Source organism: Pleurodeles waltl, chromosome 1_1, assembly GCF_031143425.1.
Source record: "Pleurodeles waltl isolate 20211129_DDA chromosome 1_1, aPleWal1.hap1.20221129, whole genome shotgun sequence".
Taxonomy (NCBI): domain Eukaryota; kingdom Metazoa; phylum Chordata; class Amphibia; order Caudata; family Salamandridae; genus Pleurodeles; species Pleurodeles waltl.
In genome coordinates, this window is record NC_090436.1 from 594,585,766 (window position 1) to 594,601,092 (window position 15,327).

The following is a 15,327-nucleotide window of genomic DNA, read 5'->3' on the forward strand; positions in this document are numbered from 1 at the left end:
TAACTTCAGAGCATAAGTGTAAAGTATTTGTAACAACACACACAGGAACTGAAGTGAAAACACTACAGAATAACACAACACAGGTTTAGAGAAATAGGAAATATTGATCTAAACAAAACGAGACCAAAATGACGAAAATCCAACGTACACAAGTCAAGTTATTAATTTTAAAAGCAAAAGAGTCTTAAATCCTTTTGTAAACTGTAAAAACACTGTTAGCATTGAAAAGTACCCGGATAGCGTCAAAATAACAAGCACGGTGAGTATGCGTCAAAAAAGGTTAGCGATGCGTCAATTTCTCACCCGCAAGCGAGACCGTGCATAGTTTGTCCTTCTCCGGTCGGGTCGACGTGCAGCATTTTTCCTCTCCGCAGGAGAGCAATGGGTCAATCTGGATAAGCACTCGGGTCCGGGCAGGCGTTGCGTCGGTTTTCCGCACCCAGCAAGGTTTGCGTCAAAAATCCTGCCTCATAGTATCAGCAAAACAGCGCTGTGTGGGTTGTGATGTTACCAGCCTCCATTAGTTGCGTGGCGCATCATTTCTTCAGCCGCGTGCGTTGCTCTTCCAGCTGCGCTGCAGGCGGAGCATCAATTTCAGCTACGAAGCCAGCGGCATGTCATTTCTTCAACCGCGTCTCAGAGGTTGCATCAGAATTTTCCCTGCACAGTGGTCTGTGCATGGATTCTCAATCTTGGTCTGCCAGCTTCACCTGTCAAGGCCCCAGGAACTGGATAGGGCACCACTTGGCAGGGCAGGAGTCTCAGCAGAGAGTCCAGGTGCTGGCAGGGGAAGTCGTTGATGGCCCTAAGACTTCAACAACAAGCCTGAGGCAAGCTCAGGACAAGCCCTTAGAGATATCTTCACAAGCAGAAATGCACAACAAAGTCCAGTCTTTGTCCCCTTTCACCAGGCAGAAGCAGCAACTGCAGGTTAGCTCCACAAAGCACAGTCACAGGCAGGGCAACACTTCTCCTCAGCTCTTCATCTCTTCTCCAGGCAGAGGATCCTCTTGATACCCAGAAGTGATCTAAAGTCTGTGGTTTTGGGTGCCCTTCTTATACCCATTTTGGCCTTTGAAGTAGGCTTCCTTCAAAGGAAAGTCTCTCTTGTTTGTGAAATCCTGCCTTGCCCAGGCCAGGCCCCAGACACACACCAGGGGGTAGCAGACTACATTGTCTGAGGGCAGGCACAGCCCTTTCAGGTGTGACTGACCACTCCTACCCTCCCTCCTAGCACAGATGGCTCATCAGGTTATGCAGGCTGCACCCCAGCTCCCTTTGGCCCTCAGTACATCTCTGGTGGTGAGTGCCGCCTACCGCCATGCTGACTGCCGCCAACATACCGGGACCGCGGCGGTATACCACTACGGGTATTATGACCCACATAGAGAAATCCGCCAGTATGCAGACACCCACACAAGTCCGCCAGCCAAAAGTTCAGTGATAAACTGGCAGTACCAAAATCCATACCGTTACGCCAATAGAAATACGCCCACAGCATCATGACCCACGAATCACTGCGGTGGTCATTCAACCGCGGTAAACCATTGACGGTACACACCGGCGCGCTCAAAATACACACACACATTAACAAAAGAACACCACATTGGACAATTCAAACTACACACACCTGACACACATACACACACCACACCCAAACTAATAAAAACACACACACACACATTACCCACAACCCTTTACGACCCAAACATTTTGGCAACTGAGTGAGAGACAAGCCAGGAGAGAGAAACAAGCCAGGAGCACCCACTGAATCAGAGCCACAAAACACCATCACCCATACACCATCCACGCACCTCACAGCACACACCCCAACACATCACCCCACACACCCTCACAACATATCACTCCCACTACACCCATGGCACCACAAAGACACCCCAGGTTCTCAGAGGAGGAGCTAAGGGTCATGGTGGAGGAAATCATCCGGGTAGAGCCACAGCATTTCAGATCACAGGTGCAGCAGACGTCCATTGTAAGGAAGATGGAGCAATGGCGGAGAGTCGTGGACAGGGTCAACGCCGTGGGACAGCACCCCAGAACAAGGGATGACATCATGAAGAGGTGGAACGACCTGTGGGGGAAGGTGCGTTCTGTGGTAGCAAGACACTAGGTAGCTGTACAGAGGACTAGCAGCCCCCACAACTAACAACATGGGAGGAGCAAGTCTTGGCAATCATGCATCCTGAGGGCCTCGCGGGAGTAGCCCTAAGGATGCATGAGGAGCAAGTCTTGGCGCTCATGCATCCTGAGGGCCTCGCAGGAGTAGCAGGAGGACTGGACTCTGGTAAGTCAAATCTTTACTACTTTATCCCCCACCCAACCTGCATGCCATCACATACCCCCACCCTTACCCTCACTCCATTCACTCCATCACCTCACATATACCCCACCATCACAACCCACCCATCCTAATACCAAGCCCTGCATGCAACACCAATGCATGGACCCCCATCACAGACCTGCATGGACACCCATCACCACAGCATGCACACTAGTGACAATCACTTAGCCAAACCAAGCACAACTCACACAAGCCAACGCTGCCTTGCTGATATCAACCATAGAGGGAAACATGTCCATGCACAAGATGGCACACGCAGATAAAATAACACTGCATTTACATCCCCACAGGACCCCCACTCAATGTCACTGGAGAGGAGGTGCCAGCAACATCCAGTCCCCCCCGAAGAGGCCCACAGTTGACAGCACCTCTGCACGCCTGAATCACGATGACCAACCTGGCCCATCAGGGACCTCTGGGCAGTCAGTTACCCAGCCACAGTCCCAACGCACCACAGAGCCTCCCCCGCTCAGGAAACACCAGCACAGCACCCACCCAGCAGGCCCATCCCTCTGTCCCCAGGACAATCAATCAGCAGTGTGTCCACCAATACAGGGACCCTAGGACACCCCACAAACACAGGGACCTGGGGTCAGTGGTGGTGGGCACAGTGTTCAGGGGACAGAGGCACAGGACAACAGGGAAACTGGGAGGACTTCTGTGCGACAGGGGGAGGACAGGCCCAGGGAACTGACTCTCCACGAGGCACTCACCAATATCCTGGGAGCATACCACCATTCCCAGGAGACCATGGGCCAGATACTGGACAAGCTGCAGGAGACCCAGGGGCTGCAGGAGGGAGCGTACCTGGGGATCAGGGAGAATCTGAATGAAATCCACACTACCATGGTCACCATTGCAGGGGTCCTGGCTGACGTGGCCAATACCATGAAGGAGGCAGTGGCACACCAAAGGGCCCATGACACTAGCCAAACCGAAGAACAGCCCTCCACCTCCGCTGGCGCTAGTGGACAGGAGGCCGCGCCACAGGAACAACAGGCCACCAGCACCCCACCACCTGCAGAAGGAGAACCACCCTGCAAACGGTCCCTGTGATCAAAGGCAGAAGCCAGAGAGCATTGCTAAGACCCCCGCCAGAAAATGAGACTCCTGATTGTCACCCTCTATCCCACTCTGTCACCCTGTCCAACTTGAACTGCCATTGATCCACTTCCTATGCCCCCTTGGACAATGCACCTGGGATACAAATAGAATGGACTCTACCCTGGACTTTCCTCCATCAGCAACCCAGCCCATTTCAATACCCTCTACACTTATTAGCACATAAATAAACACCCTTGGAACAAAGTCAAGTATTGAGTCTGTGAATTCTATGACAAATGTATTAACTTCACAAAGTGTAAACACTGCAAATCAAATGTACTGTTATATTTACATAGGTATGACCTGCAGTGGGCAGCATTAAACAGCATTAAACACACCAGGAGCAAGAGTGGGGCACAGAGATCTGTAAATAGAGATACCAAAGTGTTCAGTGAGTGGCCCATAGAAATAGGGAAATCAGGCTTCCATGTTCAATGTCAAACACAAAACTGCAATAGAAGGTGAAGTTACAGTGTCTTACCTGTGTGTCACTGGAAGTACTGTTGAATGAGTGTACTTCTGTTGTCCACATCTTCTTCCACTGCCTCCTCTTCGTCACTCTCCACAGGCTCCACCGCTGCCCCACAACCATCCCCAGGCTCATCCTCCTGCAGAAAAGGCACCTGGCGTCTCAAGGCCAGGTTGTGCAACATGGAACATGTAATGATGATCTGGCACACCTTCTTGGGTAAGTGGTACAGGGATCCACCTGTCAGATGGAGGCACCAGAATCTGGCCTTCAGGAGGCCAGAGGTTCTCTCAGTGATCCTCCTTGTTTGCCCATGTGGCTCATTGTCACATTCCTCTGCCCTTGTCCTGGCATTCCTCACTGGGGTCAGTAGCCATGAGCGGTTGGGGTAACCAGAGTCACCTGCAAATATTCGAGGGATACCTGCTAGCCAGACACTCACCCTTAGGCCAAACCCACAACCATATACCCACATCAACTGGGTGGGGACCATGGGCTCACTAAATAGCCACACCCTATGCCTCTGGAGTTGAGACATCACATATGGAATGCTGCTATTCCTCACGATAAAGGCATTATGCACAGAGCCAGGATACTTGGCAATGACATGGGAGATGTACTGGTCAGCCAAACACACCATCTGCACATTCAGAGAGTGAAAGCTTTTCCTATTTCTGAACACTTGTTCATTTCTCCGGGGGGGGGACAAATGCAATATGTATACCATCAATGGTACCAATGATGTTGGGGATATGTCCCAGTGCATAGAAGTCAGCCTTCACTATGGCCAAATCCTGCACCTGGGGGAATATGATGTAGCTGCGCGTGTGTTTCAGCAGGGAAGACAACACTTTGGTCAGCACATTTGAGAACATTGGCTGAGACATCCCTGATGCCAAGGCCACTGTCAATTGGAAGGCACCACTTGCCAGGAAATGGAGCACTGACAGGACCTGTACTAGAGGGGGGATACCTGTGGGCTGGCGGATAGCTGAAATCAGGTCTGGCTCCAATTGGGCAAAGAGCTCTTGGATTGTGGCCCTATCAAGTCTGTAGGTCAGGATAATGTGCCTGTCCTCCATTGTCGCTGGGTCCACCAGGGGTTTGTACATGGGGGATGTCTCCATCTCCTATTCATTCTCAACGGTTGAACTCTAGGGTGAAAAACGGTGAGCAGAGGGTCATATTCACACATATGTCAATATTAATATGCATTTCTTCATTTACAGAAACAGTATGTGAACTCAAGAGTTAGTTGATGTGCCAATATCTGCTGTGACGCAGTTAGGTGCCATGGCCTGTGCCCCCCTGAAGTGGAGGCTGCCTGACTTGTGAGGAGGGACAAGTGGAAATGAGCTAATTTTGCTGACGTTGTGCGCCGTTGCGGTCGGTGGTCGACGACTGCCACGCAACATCTCATTGGTTATTATTGGGCCCTATGGGTTTCAGAAGCCAATGGCGATGTACGACAGTGGTGACGGTACGCATCGCCACGGACGTAACTGCCATTTTCTATCTGTTCACTCACTTGCTACCTGACCTTCCACGGGAGAGAACCTGCACTGCAAGTGCTGCTGTGACCTGTGTCTGGAAGCAACAATGGCTAAAGTGTCTGGGGAAAGGGCCCCCGCCTTCACTTCCGAAGAGTTGGAGAGACTAGTGGATGAGGTCCTACCCCAGTATACTGTACTCTATGGACCTCCAGACAAACAGGTGAGTACACTGTGAGCATGATGCGTGGGCTATGAATGTATGGATTGCTGTGTGTGTAAGCCCTGTTTAGGGGTGGGTCTGATGGGTCCTGGCCAGAGTGCTGCATGTATGGTGGGGAATGTATGTGCGTAAGGGGATGGGAGGGATATGGTGGGCCATGAGTTAGAAAGTCCGGACGGTATGACTAATCCCTTTTCTGCTGTATTTTTTCTGCAGAAAGAACAGATGATGGACGGAATGCAGCCAAGCATGCTTGTTTCCGGTCCAGAGAGGATCTGGCTTGGCAGTTTGGCCTGGGCTGTTCCCATGAGGAACAGGGTGAAGACTGATTTGCATATGACTGGGTCCAACCTGGGGTGGTGTGGTGAGCAAAAAAATGATGGATTAAACCCAGATCTTTGTGACTGGGGGTGAATGTTTGGTTTGCTCTGCATTCCGTCCATCTTCTGTTGTTTTTGCATTTGTTGCCCAAAGTGGGAAGGGTATGCCCAGACTTGGGTCCTGTGCTTGCTATGCCACCAGATTCATGCTAGCCTGGCTGATGAAGGGTGATACCCTGAAACCGGTCCCAGGATGCTTATTTCTGGTCCAGGAAAACCTGGCCTGGCAGTTCAGGCTGGACTGTTCCTATTGGGAACAGGGTCAAGACTGATTTGCATATGGCTGGGTTTGAGCTGGAATGGCATGGCAAGCAAAAAAAATGATGGATTAAACCCAGATCTGTGACTGGGGGTGAATGTTTGATTTGTTCAGCATTCTGTCCATCTTCTGTTGTTTTTATATTTTTTCTGCAGGTCAGCGCCCATCAGAAAAAGGGTATTTGGCGTGCCATTGCCAAGGAGGTGCGGACCCTGGGGGTCATTGACAGGCAGAGCACCCACTGCCGCAAACGGTGGGAGGACCTGCGCCGCTGGGGAAGGAAGACAGCGGGGGCCCAGCTGGGGCTGGCCTTCCAATGAGGAAGGGGTGCCTGTCGTACCCTGACCCCCCTGATGATCTGCATCCTGGCTGTAGCCTATCCGGAGTTGGATGGGCGCTTGAAGGCATCACAGCAGCCACAAGGGGGTGAGTGCAAAATCAGAATCATGACTTTGCATGTGTCAAGATTTTACCTGGGTGGGGAATGTGGGCTGTGGGTGCCCCTAGGCCAGGGCGAACATGGCAGGGTATGTTCAGATGCACTCCTACCCCAATAGTGTTAGTGGGCATCTACTACTGGGCAGGGTCCTGTGGGTTTCATGTGTGTGGCTAATGGCATTAGGCATTAGACCCCATGGGCTGGTGCCTAGCATTGTAACTGGTAGTGAATGGCCTAGTGCACAGTGCTGATCCCTGTGTGTCGTGTATGCCAACGGTAGTGTTGTTGCTGGTATTGACCAAGTTTATCCTCTGTCTCTCCCTCCCTTCTTGTTTTGTCACCCTGTCCTTGTGTGCATTAGCATCATCTGGTGTAGGAGCAGAGGCACCGGCGACGGAGGGAGCTGCATCCCACCTGGAGGCCGAATCCACTGACGGTGAAGGCACCAGTGGGACGGATGGTGAGGGGAGCACCACAAAGGAGACAAGAGGAGACACTACCCACAGCGACTCCTCCTCCGATGGAAGCTCTCTGGTGGTGGCGGACACCTCTGTGCCCACCCCAACAACAGGTACAGCTGCCACCCCCGTACCAGCTCTGCCCTCCCAGCAGCCCCTCAGCATGTTTCCTGTGACCGCTCACCCAGTCAGCTGTGCTTCTCTCAGTGAGGAAGCTATTGACCTCTTGAGATCCCTCTCTGTTGGGCAGTAAGCCATACTGAATACCATCCAACGTGTAGCAGGGCATTTGCAACAAACAAATGCATACCTGGAGGGCATTCACTCTGGCGTGGAGGCCCAACAGAGAGCATTCCTGGCTCTGGCCTCCGCACTGATGGCAGCCATTGTCCCTGTCTCCAGCCTCCCCCCTCCAACTTACTCTACCCATTCCCAATCCCCTCAACCCTATCCTATCCCAAGCACACCTTCAGACCAGCAATCACCCAAATCAACACACAGAAGTGGCTCAGGCAAACACAAACACCACACTTCATCTCACAGGCACTCACACAAGCACCATCCCCATGCATACACACCAACATCCACTGCCTCCACTGTGTCCCCTTCCTCCTCCTCGTCCACCCCCTCCCAGTAGCATCTCCACTCACACCTGCATGCACTACATCCTCATCCACTACCTCCATCACCAGCATGCCTATCACTACACACCCCTCTCTGGCAGTCACCACCCCCACACCCATGCACACGTCCCCTGTGTCCTCTCCCACTGTGTCTGTGACCTCTCCTCCCAAAGTACACAAACGTAAGCACACAGACAACCAACAGCCATCCACCTCACAACAGCATCCAGCCCATGCACCTGCCCCCAAACACAGCACCCTCTTCCCACCCCAGTATCCTTAAGAAGCTTTTCCTCACCAACATAGACCTATTTCCTGCCCCTCCTCCCCCCGTCCTTCACCCCAGGCCAGGGTGGCCAGAACCCAGCCCAGCACCTCTGCCACCCGGTCCATGGCCACTGTGGTTTCTGCAGCTGTGAGAGGCTCCAAGGAGGCACCCGTCAGCCCAGCCAGTGTGCCAGCAGCACCTGCCAAGGCCAAGAAGGGTCCGCCAACTGGCAAGGGCAAGAAGTGGACAGCAGCCAGCAAGGGGAAGGAGGCACAACCAGCTAGCAAGGCCAAGTCCAAGTCCAAGACTCCAGCTGGCAGAAGCAAGGAGGCACCACCATCTGCCAAGGGCAGGAAGGGGCACAGAACACCAGCCATGGCACTTCAGCCATCTGAGGCTGCAGGTGAAGGCCTGGGGGCTACCACCACCACTGCTAGCATCACCACCTGCACCGTGGCCAGCACCGCCACCTGCACCGCCGGCAGAAGCACCACCGCCAGCAGCAGCCCCAAGGGGCAGCCGTCCGAGGCTGCAGGTGAAGGCCTGGAGGCTACCACCACCACTGCCTGCACCGCCACCTGCAGCACAACTGACATACACTGAGCAGCCGTCACCAGCGGAGAGCAGTGTGTAGTGGTGACTACTTGGGCTCCAGTGCATCCTGGCCCCTGCAAAACCTGTTGTTGTGACACCCATGTGAGAGACTGTGACCTTGCACTCCAAAACATCTGCATCACAGGGTGCAGTGCCCCCTCCAAAACCAGTGGAAGAAGGCATCCACTCAGCCCCTCCTTGCCAGGATGAAGCACACTGGGCACAAGGCCCCCTCCAGAACCAGTGGAAGAAGGCATTCACTTAGCCCCTTCTTGCCCGGATGAAGCACACTGGGCACAATGCCCCCTCCTGGAGCAGTGGAAGAAGGCATCCGCTCAGCCCCTCTTGCCAGGATGAAGCACACTGGGCACAAGCCCCCCTCCAGAACCAGGGGAAGAAGGCATTCACTCAGCCCCTCCTTGCCAGGATGAAGCACACTGGGCACAAGGCCCCCTCCAGAACCAGTGGAAGAAGGCATCCACTCAGCCCCTCCTTGCCAGGATGAAGCACACTGGGCACAAGGCCCCTCCAAAAACCAGTGGAAGAAGGCATCCACTAGAGAGACTGTGGCTTTGCACTCCCCAGGACCAAGCAGTGGGCAAACCACCCACTTGAGAGACTTTGGCCTTGCACTCCCCAGGACCAGGCAGTGGGCATGGAGCCCCCTCCAGGCCAGTGGGGTTGTACCATCTTCCGGCTGAGGTGCCCCCCATTCCAGTTCCCCCTGAGGTGCCTGTGTGTTTTCGACCTGATGCCCCTGCAGTGTTCTCTCCGTATTGAGGCAGGAGTCAAGTGTGGCCTTGGGCTATGTGTTTTGGCTGAGTGGGCCATGGACAAGTTTTGTGTGGGCATTGTCCTGCCTTTTGTATATATTGTACATGTTGTACATACTGATTTTTTCTTTATGTATCTCTTGCAATTACTAATATTACACTCATTTTACTCCATTCCTTTTGTCCTTGCGTTATTACAGAGGGTTACGGGATGTATGTATATATATATATATATATATATTAATAATGTTGTTGCATGTGTTTGTGTGTATGGTGTTGGGGGTGAGGGTGGGTGTTTTGCGTGTTGCGTGTGTGTGTGTCACTCTCTTTTTCCTCAACCCTTCCCCTGTGTGCTAGGTGCAGTACTCACCGTGGTCGTCGTCGCCAGCGTACATGTTCCTGGTGTATGAGAAGATACACCAGCATGGGGAACACCTGCAGCTCGGGCTCCATGGCATCCTGGTTTTTCCTTGAGTGTCGAGAGGTGAGTCGTTTCCCTTCTGTGTTCTGTTTCTGCCGTGCTTTTGATGGTGTTGGTACCACCCCGGAAAAGCTGACAGATGGGCGGGTTGTAATGCTGTGGGCGGTACATTGTCTTCTGCCTGGCTGTTGGCGGTTACCGCCGTGGTGTTTGTTGCTACCGCCATGGTAGTCGGTGTGTTAAAGTGGCTGTAACTGTTGCTGGTTTCCGCTGTGGTCATGATTCCATTTTTTTTACCGCCAGCCTGTTGGCGGTATTAACGCCGCTTTATCACTGACCGCCAGGGTTGTAATGAGGGCCTTTGTTTCACTGTCTAGAGGGAGGTGCAACCAGCCCAACTGTTAAACTGACCCAGACAGGGAATCCATAAACAGACAGAGTCACAGAATTGTTTAAGCAAGAAAATGCCAACTTTCTAAAAGTGGCATTTTCAAACACACAATCTTAAAACCAACTTTACTAAAATATGTTTTTTTTAACTTGTGAGTTTAGAGACCTCAAACTCCACATGTCTATCCGCTCCCAAAGGGAATCTATGCTTTAATCATATTTAAAGGGAGCTCCCATTTTAACCTATGAGAGGGATAGGCCTTGCACCAGTGAAAACTGAATTTGGCAGTATTTCACTGTTAGGATTAGTATATGTCCTACCTTAAACATTCACTGCACCCTGCCCATGGGGCTTCCTAGGGCCTACCTTAGGAGTGCCTTACATGTAAGAAAAGGGAAGGTTTAGGCCTGGCAAGTGGGTACACTTGCCAACCTGAATTGGCAGTTAGAATCTGCACACACAGACATTGCAGTGTCTGGTCTGAGCCATGTTTACAGGGCTACTAATGTGGATGGCACAACCACTGCTGCAGGCCCACTAGTAGCATTTGATTTACAGGCTCTGGGCACCAGCAGTGCACTGTACTAGGGACTTAGCAGTAAATCAAATATGCCAATCATGGAAATCCAATTACAAACACATTTTATATAGGAGCACTTGCACTTTAGCACTGGATAGCAGTTGTAAAGTCTAAATGAAGACAGCAACACGGCTGCGCAGACCGAGGTGAGCGCGTGTGTCCTTGTATTCATTAGCACTTTTCTGCATTTGTACCTTTAACTATTTTTATCACTTTTAAACTTGAATCTGTGTTCTCATTTTCTTTTAGAGTGCTGTGGGCACTGATCCACTTTTTATAGACTTATGGTCTTTTAGACACAACTAAAAAACTATTTTAACTAGCACCATTACCTGTGTGGGCGCTTCTTTTGGGGGCTGTTGGGGATTGTTTTTCTTTTGGCCAGGGGTCCTCTCAGTTCACGGACCTTTCAGGAAGTTTGGGCTTGTTAGAGCCCACTTCCGGTTTTCCGGCAGGGACTAGCGGTTAGCTGTCTAGTTGTTCAAGGGGGGATAAATGAAGACAGCAACACGGCTGCGCAGACCGAGGTGAGCGCCTGTGTCCTTGTATTCATTAGCACTCTTCTGCATTTGTACCTTTAACTATTTTTATCACTTTTAAACTTGAATCTGTGTTCTCATTTTCTTTTAGAGTGCTGTGGGCACTGATCCACTTTTTATAGACTTATGGTCTTTTAGACACAACTAAAAAACTATTTTAACTAGCACCATTACCTGTGTGGGCGCTTCTTTTGGGGGCTGTTGGGGATTGTTTTTCTTTTGGCCAGGGGTCCTCTCCGTTCACGGACCTTTCAGGAAGTTTGGGCTTGTTAGAGCCCACTTCCGGTTTTCCGGCAGGGACTAGCGGTTAGCTGTCTAGTTGTTCAAGGGGGGATAAATGAAGGCAGCAACACGGCCATGCAGCGGGCGCGCCAAAGGCAAGCCCGTCTGCCCCCGTCCGCGCCAGAACGGGCCAGTGGGGCCAAAGATCTTACATCTTTCTCTAAAAATAATAAGTATGCCTCTTCAGATCTCAGGAGTTTGGCTGGCACTTTGTGCACTCATACACTGACTCCTGGCAATTCCACCCCCTGGAAATGTGTGCGGTGTAATTGGACTGCACCTATGCCACTCTCACCGTGGAAGAGCATAGAGTCCGGAGAGAAGGAGGGAATAAGTCAGAGCATGTTTTTCGTGGAGGCTTAAGGGACTTCAGAGTAAAGGGATCCTTTGCCCTCATCAATGCTAGATCTCTTCCGAAGCACAAATTTGAAATTAGTAAACTAATTTCCACATTTAACATAGACTGTCTTTTTATAACAGAAACCTGGGCGAGGATTGACTCGGATCCGGATTTTATTGAGGCCTCCCCTGCAGGCTTCTCCTTTTATAGGTTAGACAGGACTACAGGCAGAGGAGGTGGACTGGCTATTATTTGTAGGTCAGACCTCACCTGTACCTGGAGCGGCACGAGTTGTACTTCAGAGGCATGTGAAACTATGGCCTTTAAACTTTTTTATGGTAACTCTTTAGTTTCAGAAGGTCTGTTAATCTACCGTCCTCCTTGTCCCCTCCCTAAGTTCCTTTTAAAATGGACTGCCCTGTTGGAACCCCTTATCATTGCCTCTAAAGCCATTATATTAGGGGACTTCAATATTCATTTTGATGATACGAGTGATCTGTTGGTCACTGAATTTCTCAACCTTATGGCTGCTTTGGACTGGGTCTTGAAGGAGGGGCCGGCCACTCATACAGCTGGCCATATCCTCGATGGGATTTTTACCCGTCCTGAGAAGGAACTAAAGCTCACAACTATCCCGTTAGACTGGACTGACCACTCGCTCCTGACTTTTAAATTCACTGAAAGACAGCCTTTTCTCACACCCATACCCCCGAACAAATTGTTAAGACAATGGAAAAGCATCAAGGCCGAATCCCTGGAAACGGCATTAAAACATAGTTGGAAAGATGCCAAGGTGTCTGCTTTACTGCCGCTTGCCGGTTTTAATCAGGGAATTACTTTGGCAATTGATTCATTAGCGCCTCTGAGGGCTTATGCACCACGCATCGGAAAAAAAAACAGCCAACCATGGTTCTCTCATGACCTTAAAATATTACAGAGGAAATACCGACAGCAGGAGCGGCGCCGGAGACTGAATCCTAGTGCCAGCGAGAAAGCCAATTTAAAATCAGCCTTAAATATTTACAAAGAGGTTTGTTTTGTGGCTAAATCAGATTATTTCACGCTTAGAATCAGAGAGGCAGCCAATTCCTCCAGAGAGTTATTTAGAGTTATTAACATTCTTACCACTCCCCTGGGCACGCCCAAGTTGGAGAACTCTCAAGACTTCTGCAACAAAATAGCTACATTTTTCGAAAGTAAAATTTTAAACATCTACTCTAGCTTTATTCCGGACAAGGCTCAGGGGAACTTCTCTCCCATGGTTACTACATCGATGCTCCCCTCTACCTTACCCACTGCTACTCTTGATAATCCATGTCTACTCTCTAAGTTCAAAATTCCATCTCAAGATGCTATTTGTAAGCTGCTCCTCTAATGTAAATCAGGCTCCCCGTTATATCCCTGCCCCCCTGCCATTCTTCAACTGGTCCCGGAGTTGGTGGCATCTATGCTGGTCCCAATTTTTCAGGAGGTCCTCACGACTAGTATATATCCAACGGCATGGAAAGAGACCATCATAATCCCCCTAAAAAAGAAGGAAACTGGAAAGCTTGATGATTTAACTAATCTACGCCCAATAGCTATGCTTCCTTGCCTGGCCAAAATTTTGGAAAAATATATTAATAAAGAATTGGTCAACTTTCTGCTAGAGTCAGGGGCTTAGACATCTCTCAACATGGATTCCGGAAGTCCCACAGTACTGAATCAGCTCTCATCTCTTCATCAGATACTATTCGCAGACTGGTAGATGAGGGTCAGGGTGTCTTTCTGGTTCTGTTGGACTTGTCTGCAGCATTTGATACCATTGCTCCCCATATTCTGCTAGAACGTTTACATCATATAGGCATCAGAGATCAAGCCCTTAAGCTTATTGAATCTTTTCTTTCCAATAGGTGGGCTACAGTTAGCAGCGGAGACTTTAGATCCCCTGCCTATCTACTGCCATGCGGGGTTCCTCAGGGCTCGTCGCTTAGCCCTACGCTATTTAATGTCTATGTGGCCCCGTTGGCAGAATTAATACGCTCTTTTGGCTTCATCCCGACCTCCTGTGCAGATGATACCCAACTTATCATTCTGATTAACAAAGACATGGAGGAAGTGGCGGCCCGTTTTAACGCTTGTATGTTACGGTGAACAGTTGGATGAAGGCTAACTGGCTAAAACTGAATTGTGAAAAAAATGAGATCCTCTGCTTTGGGATCAGCAGGGAACAGTGGTCCTCCAATTGGTGGCCTAAAGAGCGTGGCACCCCTCCTTTGCCAGGGTCCACCTCAAGGAATTTTGGACTACTGTTTGATGACCATCTATCCTTTAAACCCCAGGTTAATCAGATAATTAAAACCTGTATGTGGATTCTGAAGAAATTGAAGAAAATGTTTCCCTACATCCCAAAACTATGGAGAATTACTGCTAGTCTGGCCTTGGTCATTTCCAGATTGGACTATGGGAAGGCGCTTTTGCTCAATCTGGACAAAGGATCACTGAATAAACTGCAGCTGATGCAGAACACTGCTGCTAGATTATTACTGAACCTGCCACGATCGGCCTCTGCTAAGAAGAGCCTTGAAAGTTTACACTGGCTTCCAGTAGCCCAACGGATTTCTTTCAAAGCCCTCTGTATTACCCACAAAGCCGCACACGGGATTGGTCCTAAATATTTGACGGCTAAATTACAGTGGTACAGACCTAAAAGGCTGCTGCGTTCTGCCAGAACTCATCAAATTCAAATCCCCTGCACCAAAAAGGTGAAGTAGGGTGACAAAGCATTTACTATTGCAGCTGCTAAGGTTTGGAATTCACTCCCATTGGAACTGAGGAGAGAACATAATTACCTTACTTTCAGGAAACGGGTTAAGATCTGGCTCCTCCCGCGATAAGCCCGAACCCTGAGTTTCTCCCAGAGCCGGCACAACCACACTCTAGTTAGCGCTTCGATGCCCTCGGGCCGGAACGCGCTTTACAAATACACTATACATACATATACATACATACAAGTCACTCTGTTGGCAAAGTCAGATTTTCAGTTACTATTCTGTTACTATTCTGCAGGGCCATCCCCAAACATTTTGCCTTCAGCCTCCACTCTGACCTCGTCTTTATTCTGGTCAGTCATCCTGGACAGGATGAGAGGGAGGAGCTGGACACAGCTTCACTTACAACTGCATAGGCTCTGTTCTGTTCACACAAAGGGCTGCATACCCCCTGTAGGGAGTCTGGAGCCAGGGCAGGAAGGGCAGGAACTCTGTGCACTTCAAAGGTATCTCTGTGAAGTCTCCCCACTTCAAAGGCACAGATTTGTATAAATACTGCCTCTTAAGTAATCTCTTGAGTTC